Source organism: Garra rufa, chromosome 20 (genome assembly GCF_049309525.1).
Source record: "Garra rufa chromosome 20, GarRuf1.0, whole genome shotgun sequence".
Classification (NCBI taxonomy): domain Eukaryota; kingdom Metazoa; phylum Chordata; class Actinopteri; order Cypriniformes; family Cyprinidae; genus Garra; species Garra rufa.
Genome location: NC_133380.1, coordinates 42,979,268 through 43,001,820, shown reverse-complemented (window position 1 = coordinate 43,001,820; position 22,553 = coordinate 42,979,268).

The following is a 22,553-nucleotide window of genomic DNA, read 5'->3' as shown; positions in this document are numbered from 1 at the left end:
CGAAATGAAAAAAAATTGCTTTTTTTACTTTTCCCATTCATTTTCAATGTGGGGTCAATCTGACCCCAAGGAGAGGAAACGGTAAAATTTTTTTTACACACCTTTAGAACAACCGAATTAAGTCCGGATTTTTTGTGTGTTTTTAGATTGATTATTTAGGAAAAGTCACAGAGTCTCATGCCCCTGAGATTAAGGGAACTTTATAAAAAAAAGAAGGAAAACTCCAGTGGGGTCAGCCTGACCCCAAGGAGAGCTTAAGGGTTAATTCACAGTACATAAACTAATTTACCTTTAAACAATATATGAATACTTTTTTTTTAGCTTAATATTAATTAACATTAATAAATGCTATTTAATTATTGTTCATGTTAACTAATATAGTTAATGTTAACAAATGAAACTGGATGGCAACATTTTATATATTGTGTGTATGTGTCTCTGTGTTGATTTTAAAGTGTAACCCTTTCAATTCAGTAAACTTAAAATCCAAACTAGCAGAGGGTTACTGTGAATGCATTTGCCAACTGTGCACCGTTTTCCTTATTGATTCTTAGTTATGTAGCGCTTAAGAGTGATGTCTTATAACAGGAGTCACCAGCAAAGCAATATCCACATACAAATTGTACAGATAGGTAACGATTTAAGCAGAAGTGGTGAATGTAATGCAAGCAATAATAACATTTTGTTATCATCATGAATTACATGTTCTTATCATCATCATCAGAATATAGGGAAAATGTTCACATTTGGTTCACAGTTGGCATTATCTGAAGTCCTTGCAGGGGATTAGGTTTATAGCAAACTCCTCCTAGACATTTAATGAAATCAACATTATATTTGGTCAGTCTGATCTAGAGGCCTTAGAGATGTTAAATTGTGAAGATCTTGAGTTTCAGTAAAGGGCGTGTCCGTGGCGGCCTGACAAAGTTTGATGTTTTGCCATGGACATAGGTGTAATAACTCAGCCATAAAATGTCTGATCTGCCTCAAACTTCAGAGGTTTGGTAAGAGTCCTGGCCTGAAGACACCTAAAGGCCAATATTCAGATATTATCGTAGCGCCACCTGTTGACACCAGGATATATCATATCTTTCACTAACTCAAACATACCAAGGTCAATCTGCACCAAACTTCATATGTTTGATAATAGTGCTGGCCTGAACACATCTACATGCCATTTATAGGCATAGCGCCACCAGCTGCCAATGGGAAGTTTGGCACATTTAAATGACTTATGACATATTTCTCATATATTTACTGTATTAAAAGCATACTGCCCACCGTTTGCTGTTTTCCTAAAGCCACCGGTCGGCGGTGAGCCCGGGTGCGAGGGCCCGTTCATCGCTGCTTGCAGCTTTAATTAGGGCCCGAGCACTACAGTGCGAGGACCCTATTGGAATTGCTCCGTTTATTAGGGCCCGAGCACTACAGTGCGAGGACCCTATTGGAATTGCTCCGTTTATTAGGGCCCGAGCCCAAAAGGGCGAAGGCCCTATTGTTCTTCTAAGGATTCTTATTTGTTTTTTTTTTTTTTTTTTTTTTTTTTTCAACCGTTGGGGCACTTTTGGGGGCCTTAACATACTCAAAAACTCTTGAAAATTTGCACACACGTCGGAATCTGCCGTCGTCCGGACGCCACAGAGGCTGGGACCCGGGCGTGGTTCAGGGCCTCTACAGCGCCCCCTGGAACACAGTTTGAAAACTTGATGTACTGCGCACACATACTTGCGCGTATTGATATGAAACTCGGTACACATATAGAACTCATCAAGCTGAACAACTTTTGTACTCTATGTCATGGGCTCCACGCAACAGGAAGTGAGATATTTAGGGCTGTTTAAAAAGCGCATGCTCTGGAATTTAACGTACTCCTCCCAGGAATTCCATGGGATTGTCACCAAACTCGGTCAGCATGATCTCAAGACATTGGGGACGCTAAATTGCGAGGAGATTTTTGATATCTCGAACGGTTTGGCCGTGGCAAGGCGACAAAGTTATGGCGAGAAATGAGAAACAGGAAGTGTCTAATAACTGTTGCACACATTGCCTGATTCTGATGAAACTTCACCAGTTTGTTCGTTGTATGATGCCGATTCCATAAATGTGACTATTATGAGTCAAAGTTATAGCGCCACCAACTGGCAGCAGGAAACGTGTCATTTTCAAAATGCTTTGAAATCAGCCTCTTAATTTTAATCGATTTTCTTTAAACTTCATCAAAATCATGTCAAAACACGGCCGATAAGAATATGTAAAGGGGTCGATGATAAATCAAATGCTGTTGCCATGGCAACGTGTCAAACTTTAAAATTACATTCCTGTCTTTTCGAGGCAGATAACATGCTTAGAATTTCATGAAACTCAACACACACATCAATATTAATGATAGTTAGACACTGGCAAAAGGTCATAAATGGGCGTGGAGCAGGCACTCTATAGCGCCATCTTTTGAAAAAAGTTGGGGGGTTAGTTTTTCCTACAGTCACCAAACTCAGTACTTATATTGTTCTCATCAATCTGGACAACTTTCTAAATCAAACTCATTAGCTAAGACCAACAGGAAGCCGGCTATTTTGATTTGAATGTGGATTTTTTGAAAAATCAGGTAGTAAACAAATTCACACTACTCCTAAGAACAACCAGCTGTTCACACCAAACTTTTTTAACATGAAGAGAAGATTCTGAAGATGTTAAATTGCGAGCGGATTTTGGATATCTCGAACGGTGTTGACGTGGTGATTTTTTAAAGATGTAGTAAAAAACATAACCCTAATTTTTTATATCTTTAAAGTGCAGCATCCAAACTCTTTAAAACTTTTTTCACACAGAGATCTAATCATTCTGAGCAAGTGCTGGAAATATAAATTTTATACAAGCTTCAATGAATTAAAGAAAATTAAAAAAATAACTCAGAAACCTGCTGTCACTCTGGTGAATGTCTCTACAGTATGTGTGTGCGTTCAGTCAGGCACAGAGAAGCTCATTATTGCAGGGGGGAGGGGTGAGAGGCAGAGAGGGTGACAGAGTAGAGAGCCATTCTACAGACCATCTTTGAACAAAAAATGCACATACTGTAATTACATAAATATGTCTGATCTTTGAGAGTCTGATATTTTGAGAAAATATAAAGGGTCACTAAGTCTTTCATTGTTCGTATTTTGCAGTTGTTGTTTTATATTTATTTTGTACTTAACTGTACCATGAACTTGTCCTATTCAGTCACATAGCAAAAGATTTAAAAAAATACAACTTTTTAGCATGATCAATTTATCTTCATTGATAGACAATATTTACATAGTGTTATTTATTGAATATAAAATAATAATAATAAAAAATTAAGACAAACTTTGACAACAAAACAAACGTTACTGTTATCTCTTCAAAACATCTGAAAACCATAATTTTAAGATCAGTTATATATATATATATATCACCCCGTTAAAATACTCAACTTGATTTTTAAAGATATTTTGAAAGAATGAAGCGTTTATAGAGCACTTTATTGTGTATTGCTGTACACCCACATGAACTGTGTTCATGTTCATGTTAATACACAGTACATAAACTTTATATGAATACTTTTTTTAGCTTAATATTAATTAACATTAATAAATGCTATTTATTTATTGGTCATGTTAACTAATATAGTTAATTTTAACAAATGAAACTGGATGGCAACATTTTATATTTTGTGTGTATGTGTCTGTGTGTTGATTTTAAAGTCTAACCCTTTCAATTCTGTAAACTTGAAATCCAAACTAGAAGAGGGTTACTGTGAATGCATGTGCCAACTGGGCACCGTTTTCCTTATTGATTCTTAGTTATGTAGCGCTTAAGAGTGATGTCTTGTAACAGGAGGAGTCACCAGCAAAGCAATATCCACACAAAACTTGTACAGATAGGTAACAATGACATTTAAGCAGAAGTGGTGGACGTAAAGCAAGCAATAATAACATTTTGTTATCATCATGAATCATGTTCTTATCGTCATCATCAGAGTATAGGGAAAATTTTGCATATTGGTTCACAGTTGGCATTTATCTGAAGTCCTTGCATTGATTGCATTTAATTAAAGCAACATTATATTTGGTCAGTCTGATCTTGAGGCCTTAGAGATGTTAAATTGTGAAGATCTTGAGTTTTCATTAAAGGGCATGTCCGTGGTGGCCTGACAAAGTTTGATGTTTCTGCATAGACATAGAAGTGGTTATAACTTAGCCATAAAATGTATGATCTGCCAAAAAATTCACAGGTTTGGTAAGAGTCCTGGCCTGAAGACACCTAAAGACTAATATTCAGATATTATCATAGCGCCACTTGTTGGCAGCAGGATATCTCATATATTTCACTAACTCAAACATACCAAGGTCAATCTGCACCAGACTTCATAAGTTTGATAATAGTGCTGGCCTGAACACATCTACATGCCAATAATTAGTTACAGGCATAACGCCACCATCTGGCAGCGGCAAGTTTGGCACATTTAAATGACTTATGACATATTTTTTCTATATTTACTGTATTAAAAGCATACTGCCCACTGTTTGCTGATTTCCTGAAGCCACCGGTCGGCGGTGAGCCCAGGTGCGAGGGCCCGTTCATCGCTGCTCGCAGCTTTAATTATTATTATTATTCTTCTCCAAAATGAATCGCATTTTTGAGGGCTTAGACATACCCGAAAACTCATGAAACTTTGCACACACATCAAACCTGGCGAAAATTTACGTCTGATATGGGTTTCAGAAGTGGGTGTGGCAAAATGGCTCGCCAGCGCCACCTTTAGACGTTCAGCGGTGTGCGCTTTCAGCTGTGATTCACGTACATGCACGGAAATCGGTACACACATGTAACACACCAATACCTAAAAAAAAGCCTCTTGGAGCAAAATCCGGAACCCAACAGGAAGTCGGTTAATATTAATATTCTCAACAAAATTTGTGTCATTTTTGCCATTTTCAGGCGTCATACTTGAACGAACTCCTCCTAGAGATTTATTCGGATCAACGCCAAATTTGCAGAGTCTAGTCTAAAGCCCTTTGTGACGTTAAATTGTGAAGATCTAGAGTTTTCATCGGAGGGCGTGTCCATGGCGGCCTCGCAAATTTCGATGTTTCGCCATGAAAAAGGAAGTTGCTATAACTCAGGCATACAATGTCCGATCTGTCCCAAACTTCTCATGTGTGATAACACTCCTGACCTGATGACATCTACATGCCCATATTCAGTTTTACTCATAGCGCCACCTGCTGGCACCAGGAAGTGTCATGCTGTACTCTGCAACAAACTCCTCCAAGAGATTTAATCAGATCAACACCAAAATCGGTCAGTCTAATAAAAAGGCTTTAGCGATGTTAAATTGCGAAGATCTTGAGTTTTTGTTGAAGGGCGTGTCCGTGGCGGCCTGACAAATTTCGAGGTCTCGCCATGGATATAAAACTTGTTATAACTCAGCCATAAAATGTCCGATTTGCCTCAAACTTCACATAATCGATAAGAGTCCTGGCCTGAATACATCTGAAGGCCAATATTCTATTACAATCACAGCGCCACCTGTTGGCAACAGGAAATGACTTGTATCAAACTCCTCCTAGAGATTTAATGATATCAACATTATATTTGGTCAGTCTGATCTAGAGGCCTTAGAGATGTTAAATTGCGAAGATCTTGAGTTTTTGTTTAAGGGCGTGTCTGTGGCTGCATGACAAAGTTTGATGTTTCTCCATGGACATAGAAGTTGTTATAACTCAGCCATAAAATGTCCAATCTGCCTCAAACTTCACAGGTTTGGTGAGAGTCCTGGCCTGAAGACACCTAAAGACCAATATTCAGATATTATCATAGCGCCACCTGTTGGCAGCAGGATATATCATATCTTTCACTAACTCAAACATACCAAGGTCAATCTGCACCAAACTTCATATGTTTGATGAAAGTGGTGGCCTGAACACATCTACATGTCAATAATCAGTTATAGGCATAGCGCCACCAGCTGGCAGCAGGACATTTGGCACATTTAAGTGACTTTGACATATTTCTCCTATTTTACTGTATTAAAAGCATACTTCCCACCATTTGCTGTGTTCCTAAAGCCACCGGTCGGCGGTGAGCCCGTGTGCGAGGGCCCGTTCATCGCTGCTTGCAGCTTTAATTCTTCTTCTTCTTCTTCTTCTCCAAAATGAAAAGTCTTTTTGAGGGCCTAAACATGCCCGAAAACTCACGAAACTTTGCACACGCATCAGACCTGGCGAAAATTTACATCTGATATCGTTTTCAAAAGTGGGTGTGGCAAAATGGCTCGATAGCGCCACCTATAAAATTTCAACGGAATGCCCCTCGAGCTACGTTTCACGTACATGTACGAAACTCGGTACACATATGTAACACACCAATACCTACAAAAAAGTCTCCTGGTGCAACATCCGAAACTCAACAGGAAGTCCGTTATATTGAATTTCCTGTACGATTTTTGTGCAGTTTTTGCCATTTTCAGGTCTCATACTTTAACGAACTCCTCCTACAGTTTTTATCCGATCATCTTCAAATTTGCTGAGTGTCATCATAAGGCCTTTGCGATGTTAAATTGCGAAGCTTTAGAGTTTTCGTCAAAGGGCGTGTCCGTGGCGGCCGGACAAACTTTGATGTTTCGCCATGAAAAAGGAAGTTGCTATAACTCAGGCATACGATGTCCGATCTGCCTCAAACTTCACATGTTTGATGACAGTCCGGTCCTGAACACACGTCAGTGCCCATATTCAGTTATAGTCATAGCGCCACCTGCTGACAACAGGAAATGACATGTTTAACACTGTTATGGACTCCTAGAAACATATTGAAAAGCGTTAACAAGTCTTAAATAGGCTAGCAACATGCTACAAACATGCTAAAACATGCTAGCAACACTTAGCTAAGAGCTAAAGCATGCTATTAATACAAATACAAAAGGAAATTGCTGTAACTCATGTATATAATGTTGAATCTGACCCAAACTTAATATTCAACATGCTACAAAAATAATAAAGCATGCTAGCAACACTTAGCTAATATGCTAAAGCATGCTAATAATACAATGAAACAGGAAGTTACTCTAACTCAGGCATACAATGTCCAATCAGCCCCAAACTTAACATGTTTGATAAGAATCCTGGCCTAAAAACACGCCCATGCCTGTATTCAGTTATAGTCATAGCGCTACCAGCTGGTAACAGGAAGCCACATGTTTAATACTGTTGTGGATGCCTAGCAACATTTTAAAAAAATTCAACAACTGTTAAACAGGGTAGCAACATGCTAGAAACATGCTATAACATGTTAGCAACATTTAGCTAAGTGCTAAAGCATACTCTTAATGCAATGAAACAGGAAGTTACTGTAACTCAGGCATGCAATATCCAATCAGCCCCAAACTTCACGTGTTTGATAACAGTCCTGGCCTGAAGATATCTACATGCCAATATTCAGTTATAGTTATAGCGCCACCTACTGTCAACAGGAAGTGACATGTTTAACACTGTGACACACTATTAGCAACACACTAAAAAAGCCATTGAGTGCTAAACTAGTTTAAAACGTACTCAAACATGCTAGCAACACTTACTTAGTGCTAAAGCATGTTGTTAAAGACATAAAACAGGAAGTTACTGTAACTCAGACATGCAATGTCCAATCAGCCCCAAACTTCACGTTTGATAAGAGTCCTGGCCTGAAGATATATACATGCCCATATTCAGTTATAGTCACAGCGCCACCTGCTGACAACAGGAAGTGACGTTTAATGGTGTTACAGACTCCTAGCAACATAATAAAAAGCGTCAGCAAGTTATAAATAGGCTAGCATCATGCTAGAATCATGTTAAAACATGCTAGCAACACTTAGCTGAGAGCTAAAGCATGATATTAATACAAAGAAAAATAAGTGTAACTCATGCATACAATGTCCAATCTGACCCAAGCTTAATATGTTTGATAAGAGTCCTGGTCTGAACACAAGCCCATGCCCATATTCAGTTATAGTCATAGTGCCACCTGCTGGCAACAGGAAGTCACATGTTTAATACTGTTGTGGATGCCCAGCAACATTTTAAAAATATCAACAAGTGTTAAATAGGGTAGCAACATGCTATAACATGTTAGCAACATTTAGCTAAGTGCTAAAGCATACTCTTAATGCAATGAAACAGGAAGTTACTGTAACTCAGGCATGCAATGTCCAATCAGCCCCAAACTTCACATGTTTGATAACAGTCCTGGCCTGAAGATATCTACATGCCAATATTCAGTTATAGTTATAGCGCCACCTACTGTCAACAGGAAGTGACATGTTTAACACTGTGACACACTATTAGCAACACACTAAAAAAGCCATTGAGTGCTAAACTAGTTTAAAACGTACTTAAACATGCTAGCAACACTTACTTAGTGCTAAAGCATGTTGTTAAAGACATAAAACAGGAAGTTACTGTAACTCAGATATGCAATGTCCAATCAGCCCCAAACTTCACGTTTGATAAGAGTCCTGGCCTGAAGACATATACATGCCCATATTCAGTTATAGTCACAGCGCCACCTGCTGACAACAGGAAGTGACGTTTAATGGTGTTACGGACTCCTAGCAACATAATAAAAAGCGTCAGCAAGTTTTAAATAGGCTAGCATCATGCTAGAATCATGTTAAAACATGCTAGCAACACTTAGCTGAGAGCTAAAGCATGATATTAATACAAAGAAAAATAAGTGTAACTCATGCATACAATGTCCAATCTGACCCAAGCTTAATATGTTTGATAAGAGTCCTGGTCTGAACACAAGCCCATGCCCATATTCAGTTATAGTCATAGTGCCACCTGCTGGCAACAGGAAGTCACATGTTTAATACTGTTGTGGATGCCAAGCAACATTTTAAAAATATCAACAAGTGTTAAATAGGGTAGCAACATGCTAGAAACATGTTAGCAACATTTAGCTAAGTGCTAAAGCATACTCTTAATGCAATGAAACAGGACATTACTGTAACTCAGGCATGCAATGTCCAATCAGCCCCAAACTTAATATGTTTGATAAGAGTCTTGGCCTGAATACATTTACATGCCAATATTTAGTTATAGTCATAGCGCCACCAGCTGGCAACAGCAAATTACTTGTTTTACACTAACTTAAGCATGCAATGTACAATTTGCACCAAACTTGACATGTTTGCCAATAGTCCTGGCCTGAAGACATCTAAAAGCCAATATTTTGTAATAGCGCCACCTGTTGGCAGCAGGATATGTCATGACTTACACTCAAGCATGCCATGTTCAAGCTTCACCAAACTTCATATGTTTGATAAAAGCACTGGCCTGAACACATCTGCATGCCAATATTCAGTTATAGGCATAGCGCCACCAGCTGGCAGAAGGAAGATTGGCACATATCAATGACTTTGACATATTCCTCCTACATTTTCTGTGTTAATAGCATAGTGCCCACCATTCGCCACCGATCGGCGGTGAGCCCGAGTGCGAGGGCCCTACCATCGCTGCTTGCAGCTTTAATTATTATTATTCTTATCCGGAATGAATCGCATTTTTGAGGGCCTAAACATACCCGAAAACTCATGAAACTTTGCACACACATCAAACCTGGCGAAAATGTACGTCTGATATGGGTTTCAGAGATGGGTGTGGCAAAATGGCTCGATAGCGCCACCTTTACACGTTCCGCGGTGTGCGCTTTCAGCTGTGATTCACGTACATGCACGAAAATCGGTACACACATGTAACTCACCAATACCTACAAAAAAGCCTCTTGGGATAAAATCCAAAACCCAACTGGAAGTCGGTTATTATTAATTTTCTCAGCAAAATTTGTGTCATTTTTGCCATTTTCAGGCGTCGTACTTGAACGAACTCCTCCTAGAGATTTATACGGATCAACGCCAAATTTGGTAAGTCTAATCTAAAGCCCTTTGTGACGTTAAATTGCGAAGATCTAGAGTTTTCATCGGAGGGCGTGTCCGTGGCGGCCTGGTAAATTTCGATGTTTCGCCATGAAAAAGGAAGTTGCTATAACTCAGGCATAAAATGTCCGATCTACCCCAAACTTCACATGTGTGATAACACTCCTGACCTGAAGACATCTACATGCCCATATTCGGTTATAGTCATAGCGCCACCTGCAGGCAACAGGAAGTGTCATGCTGTACTCTACAACAAACTCCTCATAGAGATTTATACAGATCAACACCAAAATCGGTCAGTCTAATAGGAAGGCCTTAGTGATGTTAAATTGTGAAGATCTTGAGTTTTCGGTAAAGGGCGTGTCCGTGGCGGCCTGACAAATTTCGAGGTCTCGCCATGGATATAAAACTTGTTATAACTAAGCCATAAAATGTCCCATTTGCCTCAAACTTCAAATGTTCGATAAGAGTCCTGGCTTGAACAAATCTGAAGTCCAATATTCTATTATAATCACAGCGCCACCTGTTGACAACAGGAAATGACTTGTAGCAAACTCCTCCTAGAGATTTAATGATATCAACATTATATTTGGTCAGTCTGATCTAGAGGCCTTAGAGATGTTAAATTGCGAAGATCTTGAGTTTTCGTTAAAGGGCGTGTCTGTGGTAGCGTGACAAAGTTTGTTGTTTCGCCATGGACATAGCAGTTGTTATAACTCAGCCATAAAATGTCTGCTCTGCCTCAAACTTCACAGGTTTGGTAAGAGTCCTGGTCTGAAGACACCTAAAGCCCAATATTCAGATATTATCATAGCGCCACCTGTTGGCAGCAGGATATATCATATCTTTCACTAACTCAAACATACCAAGGTCAATCTGCACCAAACTTCATATGTTTGATGAAAGTGCCAGCCTGAACACATCTACATGCCAATAATCAGTTATAGGCATAGCGCCACCAGCTGGCAGCAGGAAATTTGGCACATTTAAGTGACTTTGACATATTTCTCCTATTTTTACTGTATTAAAAGCATACTGCCCACCATTAGCTGTGTTCCTAAAGCCACCGGTCGGCGGTGAGCCCGTGTGCGAGGGCCCGTTCATCGCTGCTTGCAGCTTTAATTTTCCTAAGGATTCTTATTAGGGCCCGAGCCCAAAAGGGCGAAGGCCCTATTGTTTTTCTAAGGATTATTATTATTATTATTTTTTTTTTTTTTTCAATGTTTTGGGGGATTTTGGGGACCTTATCATACACGAAAACTCTTGAAACTTTGCACACACATTGGAACCTGCGGCCATCAGGGCCGGACAGACTTTGACATGGGGGGGTCACCTGGGGGGGGCATGGCACAGTGTTAAAAATTGGGACTTTTAAAGGGCTCTGGAGCGCACAACGGTTGACCTACAGTCACCAAAATTCATACACATATAGACCTCATCGGGCCGAACAAATTTCACATTCATAGTCCGTGCTTCGCCAAACAGGAAGTCGGCTGTTCAGGGATGTCTTAAAAGTGCATGCAATGGAATTTGAAATACTCCTACTAGGCCTTTCCACCGATGGCCACCAAAGTCGGTCAGCATGATCTCAAGACATTGGGGATGCAAAATTGCCAGGGGATTTTTGATATCTCGAACGGTTTGACCGTGACGGGGCGACAAATTTATGGCGAGAAATGAGAAACAGGAAGTGCCTAATAACTTTGGCATACTTTGTCTGATTTTGACCAAACTTCAGCAGTTTGTTCGTCGTCTGATGCCGATCACAGAGATGTGACTATTATGAGTCAAAGTTATAGCACCACCAACTGGCAGCAGAAAGCGAGACGTTTTTGAAACGCTTTAAACTCAGCCTCTTAATTTTACTCAATTTGCTTCAAACTTCATCACAATAATGTCAAAACACGACCGATTAGAATCTGTGAAGTGCGTTATCCATAACTTTTATCATGTTGCCATGGCAACGTGTCAAACTTTAACTTTAGTTTTTTGTGTTTTTGAGACACTTAGAATGCTTAGAATTTCATGAAACTCAACACACACATCTGTATTAATGACAGTTAAACACTGATAAAAGCCCATAAATGGGCGTGGAGCAGGCGCTCCATAGCGCCACCTTTTGACAAAAGTTGGGGGGTTACTTTGTCCTGCAGTCACCAAACTTGGTACATATATTGGACTCATCAAGCCGGACAACTTTCTAATTTACACCCATTAGCTACGACCAACAGGAAGTCAGCTATTTTTAGTTAAATATGGATTTTTGGAAAAATCAAGCTGTGGAATTTGAAATACTACTCCTAGACCTTTCCACCGATGGCCACCAAACTCGGTCAGCATGATCTCAAGATATTGGGAATGCAAAATTGCCAGGGGATTTTTGGTATCTCGAACGGTTTGGCCGTGGCAGGGCGACAAAATATGGCGAGAAATGAGAAACAGGAAGTGTCTAATAATTTTGACACACTTTATCTGATTTTGACCAAACTTTAGCAGTTTGTTCGTCATATGATACCGATCACAGAGATGTGACTATTATGAGGCAAAGTTATAGCGCCACCAACTGGCAGCAGGAAGTGTGTTGCTTGCAAAACGCTTTTAAATCAACCTCTTAATTTTACTCAATTTGCTTCAAATTTCATCAGAATAATATCAAAACACGGCCGATGAGAATCTGTGAAGGGGTCCTTGATACATCAAACGCTGTTGCCATGGCAACGTGTCAAACTTTTACATTTGTTTCCTGTGTTTTTAAATATAGCTGTGAATAAATTCATATCACTCATAGCAGAATCAGACATCTCACACCAAACTTTGTCAACATGATGCCAAGATACTGAAGATGCTAAATTGTGAACGGCTTTGGGATATCTTGAATGGTGTTGATGTGGTGATTTATGAAAGTAACAGTAAAAAAGATTAAGAGTAAGAGTGATCTTCATATATCTTTAAATTGCATTATTCTAACTCATCAAAACTTTTTAACTTATAAAGAACAAGGCATTCTTAGGGAATCTGAGTAGTTTCAAAATGTTATCATGCTCAGAGGCCCCAAAAACATTATAAACGTGTAATATATGTTTGTCCTTTTAAGGCTCTAATACCAGGAATGAACACTAGAGGTCCTCATAAGATAAGGAATCATTTGCCCTTTAATGCTATTTAGCTCATTCTCAGTGAATAAGAATGACAATAATCCATAGAATCAGTTGATATTTACTGTATTGTCAGTGTACTTTTACATAATTATTTTGTATAGGTGCTTAAAGAGCATTAAAATCTTTTTTTAATCTTTTAAGGAAAAATTATATGATTTATATACATATATACAATCTCACTGATAGAACAAAAAATCTTTTAAGTATGACACTATACTGCTCAGGTCACTTAATTAGAACGAGAAACAAATACATCAACTAAGTTAATATGTATTTATTTTTAATATATTTGTTTATAATTATTTCACAGATGCTTATAGATCATTAAAATAATATTTAAAAATGGTTGTAGAACATAAAACATGGTAACTATTTAAAATAGGGTCTCTTTTGTTAACAATGGTTAATGAACTTACAAACACGAACGAACAATGAACAATTTATTTGTACTCGATTTTCTTCAAACTACATCAGAATAATGTAAAAACACAGCCGATGAGAGTCTGTAAAGGCGTCCCTGATGCATCAAATGCTGTTGCCATGGCAAATAAATAAAAATAAAAAATACATTCAAATATTTGTTTCCTTTGTTTTTGAGGCAGATAGCGTGCTTAGAATTTCATTTTCCATTTTCAATGATTTATTATATATTTAAAGTGCAGCTTCCTAACTCTTTGAAACTTTTTTCATAGAAATAACTATTCATTCTGATCAAACACAGTTCATTTCATAATTATACAAAACTCCACAAATGAAAAAATAAAAAATAAATATCTGATCTCACACTGCTCTGCACTCTATGTGTGTGTTTGTGTGGTAAGTGGCTGAGTGTAAGGAGGGGGGATGGGTGGTAAGAGAAAGAGTCAGAGAGGAGGAGAGACAGTAAGGGTTAGTCCAAAGGGTTACTGTGAATGCATGTGCCAACTGGGCACCGTTTTCCTGATGCTATCGGGATGGCGACTGCACAGACGGCGAGGGCCCGGTCATCGCTGCTTGCAGCTTTAATTTTTTTTTTTTTTTTTTTTGTTAACCTTCCGGGCACTTAAGGGGGTCTTAACATGCTCAAAAACTCTTGAAAATTTGCACACATGTCGGAATCTGCGGCCATCAGGACGTCACAGAGGCTGGTACCGGGGCGTGGCAAGGGGACTCTACAGCGCCCCCTGGAATTTTGAGGGCCATATAGCACACATACTTGAACGTACACATATGAAACTCGGTACACATATAGAACTCATTGAGCTGAACAACTTTTGTACTCTATGTCATTTTCTTAACGCAACAGGAAGTGAGATATTTAGGGCTGTGTAAAAAGCGCATGCTCTGGAATTTAACGTACTCCTCCCAGGATTTCCATACGATTGTCACCAAACTGGATGGCAACATTTTATATTTTGTGTGTATGTGTCTGTGTGTTGATTTTAAAGTCTAACCCTTTCAATTCTGTAAACTTAAAATCCAAACTAGCAGAGGGTTACTGTGAATGCATGTGCCAACTGGGCACCGTCTTCCTTATTGATTCTTAGTTATGTAGCGCTTAAGAGTGATGTCTTATAACAGGAGTCACCAGCAAAGCAATATCCACACAAAAATTGTACAGATAGGTAACAATGACATTTAAGCAGAAGTGGTGGACGTAAAGCAAGCAATAATAACATTTTGTTATCATCATGAATTACATGTTCTTATCATCATCATCAGAATATTGGGAAAATGTTCCCTATATTGTGAACGGCTTTGGGATATCTTGAACGGTGTTGATGTGGTGATTTATGAAAGTAACAATAAAAAAGATGAAGAGTTATTTTGATATATCTTTAAATTGCATTATTCTAACTCATCAAAACTTTTTACATATAAAGAACAAGAAATTCTTAGGATATACGTGTAGTTTCAAAATGTTATCATGCTCAGAGGCCCCAAAAACATTAAAAGTGTCATTTAAATTTGTCAAATTAAAGCTCTAATACCAGGGATGAACACTAGAGGTCCTCATAAGATAAGGAATCGTTTGACCTCTAATGCTATTAAGCTCATTCTCAGTGTATAAGAATGACAATAATCCATAGAATCAGTTGATATAGACTGTACTGTCAGTGTACTTTTACATAATTATTTTGTATAGGTGCTTAAAGAGCATTAAAATCTTTTTTTTATCTTTTAAGGGAAAATTATATGATTTAAATACATATATACACTCTCACTGGTAGAACAAAAAATCTTATAAGTATGACACTATACTGCTCAGTTCACTTAATTAGAATGAGAAACAAATACAAAAAGGCCAAACAAAAAATCAACTAAGTTAATATGTATTTATTTTTAATATATTTGTTTATAATTATTTCACAGATGCTTATAGATTATTAAAATAATATTTAAAAATGCTTGTAGACCATAAAACATGGTAACTATTTAAAATAGGGTCTCTTTTGTTAACAATGGCTAATGAACTAACAAACACGAACAAACAACGAACAATATATTTGTACTCGATTTTCTTCAAACTTCATCAGAATAATGTAAAAGCCCTGATGCATCAAATGCTGTTGCCATGGCAAATAAATAAAAATAAAAAATACATTAAAATATTTGTTTCCTGTGATATTTAAGGCAGATAGCGTGCTTAGAATTTCATTTTCCATTTTCAATTTTCAATTATTTATTATATATTTAAAGTGCAGCATCCTAACTCTTTGAAACTTTTTTCATACAAATAACTATTCATTCTGATCAAACACAGTTCATTTCATAATTATACAAAACTCCACGAATGAAAGAAAAAAAAAAACATATCTGATCTCACTCTGCTCTGCAGGAGGAGAGACAGTAAGGGTTAGTCCAAAGGGTTACTGTGAATGCATGTGCCAACTGGGCACCGTTTTCCTGATGCTATCGGGATGGCGACTGCACAGACGGCGAGGGCCCGGTCATCGCTGCTTGCAGCTTTAATTAGGGCCCGAGCACTACAGTGCGAGGACCCTATTGGAATTGCTCCGTTTATTAGGGCCCGAGCACTACAGTGCGAGGACCCTATTGGAATTGCTCCGTTTATTAGGGCCCGAGCACCGATGGTGTGAGGACCCTATTGAATCTGCTCCGTTTATTATTATTATTATTATTATTAGGGCCCGAGCACTACAGTGCGAGGACCCTATTGGAATTGCTCCGTTTATTATTAGGGCCCGAGCCCAAAAGGGCGAAGGCCCTATTGTTCTTCTAAGGATTCTTCTTTCCTTTTTTTTTTTTTGTTAACCTTCCGGGCACTTAAGGGGGTCTTAACATGCTCAAAAACTCTTGAAAATTTGCACACATGTCGGAATCTGCGGCCATCAGGACGCCACAGAGGCTGGTGCCGGGGCGTGGCAATGGGACTCTACAGCGCCCCCTGGAATTTTGAGGGCCATATAGCACACATACTTGAACGTACACATATGAAACTCGGTACACATATAGAACTCATTGAGCTGAACAACTTTTATACTCTATGTCATTTTCTCCACGCAACAGGAAGTGAGATATTTAGGGCTGTGTAAAAAGCGCATGCTCTGGAATTTAACGTACTCCTCCCAGGGTTTCGATAGGATTGTCACCAAACTCGGTCAGCATGATCTCAAGACATTGGGGACGCTAAATTGCGAGGGGATTTTTGATATCTCGAACGGTTTGGCCGTGGCAAGGCGACAAAGTTATGGCGAGAAATGAGAAACAGGAAGTGTCTAATAACTGTTGCACACATTGCCTGATTCTGATGAAACTTCACCAGTTTGTTCGTTGTATGATGCCGATTCCATAAATGTGACTATTATGAGTCAAAGTTATAGTGCCACCAACTGGCAGCAGGAAGCGTGTCATTTTCAAAATGCTTTGAAATCAGCCTCTTAATTTTACTTGATTTTCTTTAAACTTCATCAAAATCATGTCAAAACACGGCCGATAAGAATACGTAAAGGGGTCGATGATAAATCAAATGCTGTTGCCATGGCAACGTGTCAAACTTTAAAATTAGATTCCTGTCTTTTCGAGGCAGATAACATGCTTAGAATTTCATGAAACTCAACACACACATCAATATTAATGATAGTTAGACACTGGCAAAAGGTCATAAATGGGCGTGGAGCAGGCACTCTATAGCGCCATCTTTTGACAAAAGTTGGGGGGTTAGTTTTTCCTACAGTCACCAAACTCTGTACATATATTGATCTCATCAATCTGGACAACTTTCTAAATTAAACTCATTAGCTAAGACCAACAGGAAGCCGGCTATTTTGATTTGAATGTGGATTTTTTGAAAAATCAGGCTGTAAACAAATTCACACTCCTTCTAAGAACAACAAGCTTTTCACACCAAACTTTTATAACATGAAGAGAAGATTCTGAAGATGTTAAATTGCGAGCGGATTTGGGATATCTTGAACGGTGTTGACGTGGTGATTTTTTAAAGATGTAGTAAAAAACATAACCCTATTTTTTTATATCTTTAAAGTGCAGCATCCAAACTCTTTAAAACTTTTTTCACACAGAGATCTAATCATTATGAGCAAGTGCTGGTAATATCATAATTATTCAAGCTTCTACGAATTAAAGAAAATTAAAAAATGTAATCAGTAACCTGCTGTCACTGGGCTGACTGTCTGTGTTGACACTAAGAGTGACTGAAGCGGGGAGGGGTGAAAGGGAGAGAGACCAATGGAACATACTGTTTTGCTTAAGACCATCTTTGAGGAAGATGCACATTGCTGTGTAGTGTAATCTACTGTCTACTGTCTAATCTAACTGTGTTCATGTTCATGTTAATTCACAGTACATAAACTAATGTTAAAATATACTATTTTACCTTTAAAAAAATATATGAATACTTTTTTTTAGCTTAATATTAATTAACATTAATAAATACTATTTAATTATTGTTCATGTTAACTAATATAGTTAATGTTAACAAATGAAACTGGTTGGCAATTTAATATATTGTGTGTATGTGTCTGTGTGTTGATTTTAAAGTTTAACCCTTTCAATTCAGTAAACTTTAAATCCAAATTGGCTGAGGGTTACTGTGAATGCTTGTGCCAACTGGGCACCGTTTTCCCAATTGATTCTTTCTTAGTTATGTAGCGCTTAAAAGTGATGTCTTATAACAGGAGTCACCTGCAAAGCAATATCCACACACAAATTGTACAGATAGGTAACGTTGACATTTAAGCAGAAGTGGTGGACGTAAAGCAAGCAATAATAACATTTTGTTATCATCATGAATTACATGTTCTTATCATCATCATCAGAATATAGCGAAAATGTTCCCTATATTGTGAACGGCTTTGGGATATCTTGAACGGTGTTGATGTGGTGATTTATGAAAGTAACAATAAAAAAGATGAAGAGTTATTTTCATATATCTTTAAATTGCATTATTCTAACTCATCAAAACTTTTTACATATAAAGAACAAGAAATTCTTAGGAAATACGTGTAGTTTCAAAATGTTATCATGCTAAGAGGCCCCAAAAACATTAAAAGTGTCATATAAATTTGTCAGATTAAAGCTCTAATACCAGGGATGAACACTAGAGGTCCTCATAAGATAAGGAATCGTTTGACCTCTAATGCTATTTAGCTCATTGTCAGTGTATAAGAATGACAATAATCCATAGAATCAGTTGATAAATACTGTACTGTCAGTGTACTTTCACATAATTATTTTGTATAGGTGCTTAAAGAGCATTAAAATCGTCTAGGTTACGAAGGTAACCCACGTTCCCTGAAGGAGGGAACGGAGACGTTACATGGGATCTCGCCCGAGAGACCGATCATCTCTGAGCCTTATATAAAAAGGCCAATTGCAAATTGGCGAGTGGACGTGCGCGCCGGCCACGCCCCGTACATACGGGTATATAAGATGGCCGCGCGCATCACTCAGTTAGGCTTTTGCTGAAGAGCCGGTCGAGCCGGCGTCAGCGCGACGTCAGGACGTGGCAGGGGAATGTAACGTCTCCGTTCCCTCCTTCAGGGAACGTGGGTTACCTTCGTAACCTAGACGTTCCCCTTCAGTCGAATCACTTCGACGTTACATGGGAACTAGCCCTATGGAAAAGGCCACGACCCTGATGCCGCGTTACGCAACAACTTCACGTACTGACAAGTATACGTGCCGGGAGGCGAAGTGTAACGTAACCTTCCCAACGCCCTGAGGCCCAATAAGGGGGCCCTTCCAGGGATGCCAGTTGTACTGAAGCATGGGTTGGGGGGGCAGAGCACATGAAATCTTTACATGTGGAAATGAGAATAATTCAATATATCCATAAAGGTTTTTAGGGATACACGAGGGAAACAGCGGTCTCCTCCGCTGGAATAATAAAAAACTAAGCCACAACCTGCGGGGCGAAGGAGACCCAGGCAGGATCACAGTGCAGGACTACTCCGCGCCTAGCCCTGACTGCGGGGCAGGAGGACCCAGGGTTCGCCGGAGGGAACATTCTGGGAAATAGCGCACGGATCCACATGGGAATGGCGCAGCAAGCCGACACCAGCCGGTCTTCCCGCTCGCCTGTGAGTCCTCATGTTAGGACACGGGAGAACGGCCTCTACGCAAGGTTGTAGAACCAAGCGAAGGTAGGGTGTCGCCCAGCCCGCAGCTTCTGGTTTTTACATCTGCTGGTGGGGTGCCATGAACCAAGGATCACGGCTGTCCCTGAGTATAACAGGGAGAAGGCATCTACCACCCATTTAGCCAACCTCAGTTCGGGGAGCATTCCCTTTCTGCTGAATCCCGAGGCAGATGAAGCTGCTTGGTTCGGCTGAAGTGCCGAGTGATTCATTAGTTTCACATTTTTAACGACACAACATCGCAAGGCTGGGTCTGCCTCCTCCGAGGCAGAGCTTGCAGGTTCACCACCTGATCGCGGAAAGGCGTGGTGGGAACCTTGGGCACCGGGCCGGGGTCTCGACGGTAACGTGGCAGACGCCGGGCCCAAATTTCTCGACACACTTTGCTGGCAGAGAAGCTTGTAGGCCCTTTTAATGGGAGCCAGGGCAGTCAGGAGTGCTGTCTTAATGACAGGAATTTTAGCTCGACTGAGGCCAGTGGCTCCAATGGAGCGACCCGCGGCCCTGAAAGGCGACGGGGGGGTCCAAGAGGTATGAGGTGCGCTCTAAGCACCACTGAGGAACCTCAGCTTGTCGGTATCTTACCCTCTTAAAGGAAGCCAGGGCAGTCAGGAGTGCTGTCTTAATGACAGGAATTCTAGCTCGACTGAGGCCCAAGGCTCCAAAGGAGCAACCCGTGGCCCTGAAAGGCGACGGGGGGTCCCAAGAGGGTATGAGGTGTTTCTTGACAGAGAAAACTTGTAGGTTTCCTACCCTCTTGACGGAAGCCAAGGCAGTCAGGAGCGCTGTCTTAATGACAGGAATGCTAGCTCGACTGAGGCCCATGGTTCAATAGGAGCGTCCCACGGCTCTGAAGGCGACGGGAAGGTCCCAAGAGGGTATGGGGTGTGTTCTGGGCACCTCTGTGAAACCTCACGACCAGAGAATGCTTACCTACTTTGCTCCATCTAGTGCATGTGATATGCGGCGAAGCCGCGGCATATACTTGGAGTGTCGAGGGGACAGCCTGTGCTCAAACTCTCCTGCAGGAAGGGAAGCATTACTGCAATCGTGTATCTCTGTGGGACCTCTCTTTTTAGCGAGAGGAATGCCAGCAAATAGACCTCATCTCAGTGCGTAAGCCTGCCTGGTCACGGGAGCTCGGTACCGAGTGATAGTTGTATCACGGCCTGTAAAGGCCGGAGAGGTCTGGGTGTCAACCTTTCGTGCCCTACAGGGAGGGACTGCCGCGAGGGAGGGGTTACTAAGACCTGAGTCCGGGTGGGCCATCCTTGTAGCGCAACCAACAGACTACTCCTCGTCCTCCCTGGACTTGCACAGCGTCTGTGCAAGGAGGCTCGCTGGGGAAGGCGTACTTGGGCCCCGGAGGTCAGCTGTGTGCCGGCGTTACTCTGAAAAGAGGCAGCTGGCAATGAGAGGAATCGGAAGACGGGCGGATGTGGCTGGCCAACCGATATACTCCAACTAGCCGCGTCACGGGGTGGAGTCGCCATCCTGCAGGTGGGTGGACTGCCGTGAGAGCCGATAGACTGCACGGTTGAGTTTTCCTGCTTCAAGAGAATGGCAAGTAGCAAAATCTGCCACATTGGACTCCATGGGAGCAGATGGGGAGGTTGTAAGCCTCCATCGTACATGGCAACCCAACCCGTGGTAAGCCACGAGCTGGCTTGTCGGCCATACTGCGGGAAAACGCCAGTCCGGAGTGAGCCGAGATGCCATGCCCATCATGGGACTCGATCGTGCTGAAGCGGTCTCACATAAAACAAACTTAGCAGCTCTTAGCGGCTAGAGCTGTCATGTGCCCCAGGAGCCTCTGATTTTGAGAGGGACCGCTGTATTGTGTCTGATTAACTCAGGGATTACAGCACTGACTGCGCGCTCTATTGTAGTAAGGCGGCTGTCTTGTTGGACCGAGTCGGCTCCCTAACCAAGGAAACGAATCCCCTCGGTTGGCCTGAAGGACCAGATGGCGGGGGTGCCGAAGCACCAGGTCCCTATGTTCGCACAACGGAACTCACGAGTGGGCTATACAAAGCACCAGCCGAAGAGACGGTTGATGATGCGAACTCCTGTCTGCCAAGAGGGGACAGGGGAGCTCCCATGGCCTAAAAAAGGCAGGAAGGAGGGGGACTTGCCAAATGGAAGCAGGAAGCACACTGAAGAGCTCGACCCCCGGAGCAGACCGCCGAGGGGGTGTGTGTCGGGGGGAAATCGAGACGCGACAGCGGGTGCCCTTCAGGCAGATGGCTGCAACCCAGCCCTGGAGACGGAAACATAGCTGTATGTGCTTCGTCTTGAGCGAGTGTGCCGACAGCCTGAGAAGGGATCGGGACAGAGCTCCATCCAGGGCGGATATTAACCCACCACACTAACTGGGCACGTGAAGTCGGAACTGAGGGGTCCCGACCTCGTCCCGGGGGAGGGACAGGCTGGATCGCGTCCTTCGCCAGTAGGAACGCGACCTCCGCAGGCAGAACAGAGGCACGCCTGCCCGAATAAGAATGTAAGGGGTACCTCTGAGTCTGGGCGGACGCCTGGGGCCGGGCCGTACCGTCCGTATCAACCAGCGTAGTGGTATCAAGGGAACGTTGACCGACGTGACCGTGGTGGGGCAGCCTAGGGGGAGACAGGGAAGGAGACAGAGCCCAGAAGGATGAACGTCCTGGAGAAGTGTCTAACTGCACTAAGCAGTGCTTACCTTCTTCCCTGGATCCCGCGCTGGCGAATGCCGGCCGCGAGTCTGGTTCTGAGGAGTGTAAGTGCTGCTCAGAAAGGAAACTCGAGGCCGAAACCAGAGGTGAGAATTTTGCTCTTTTTGAGAAAATTGTGGGTGCCGTCGACGGATGGCCGACTGCAGCATTG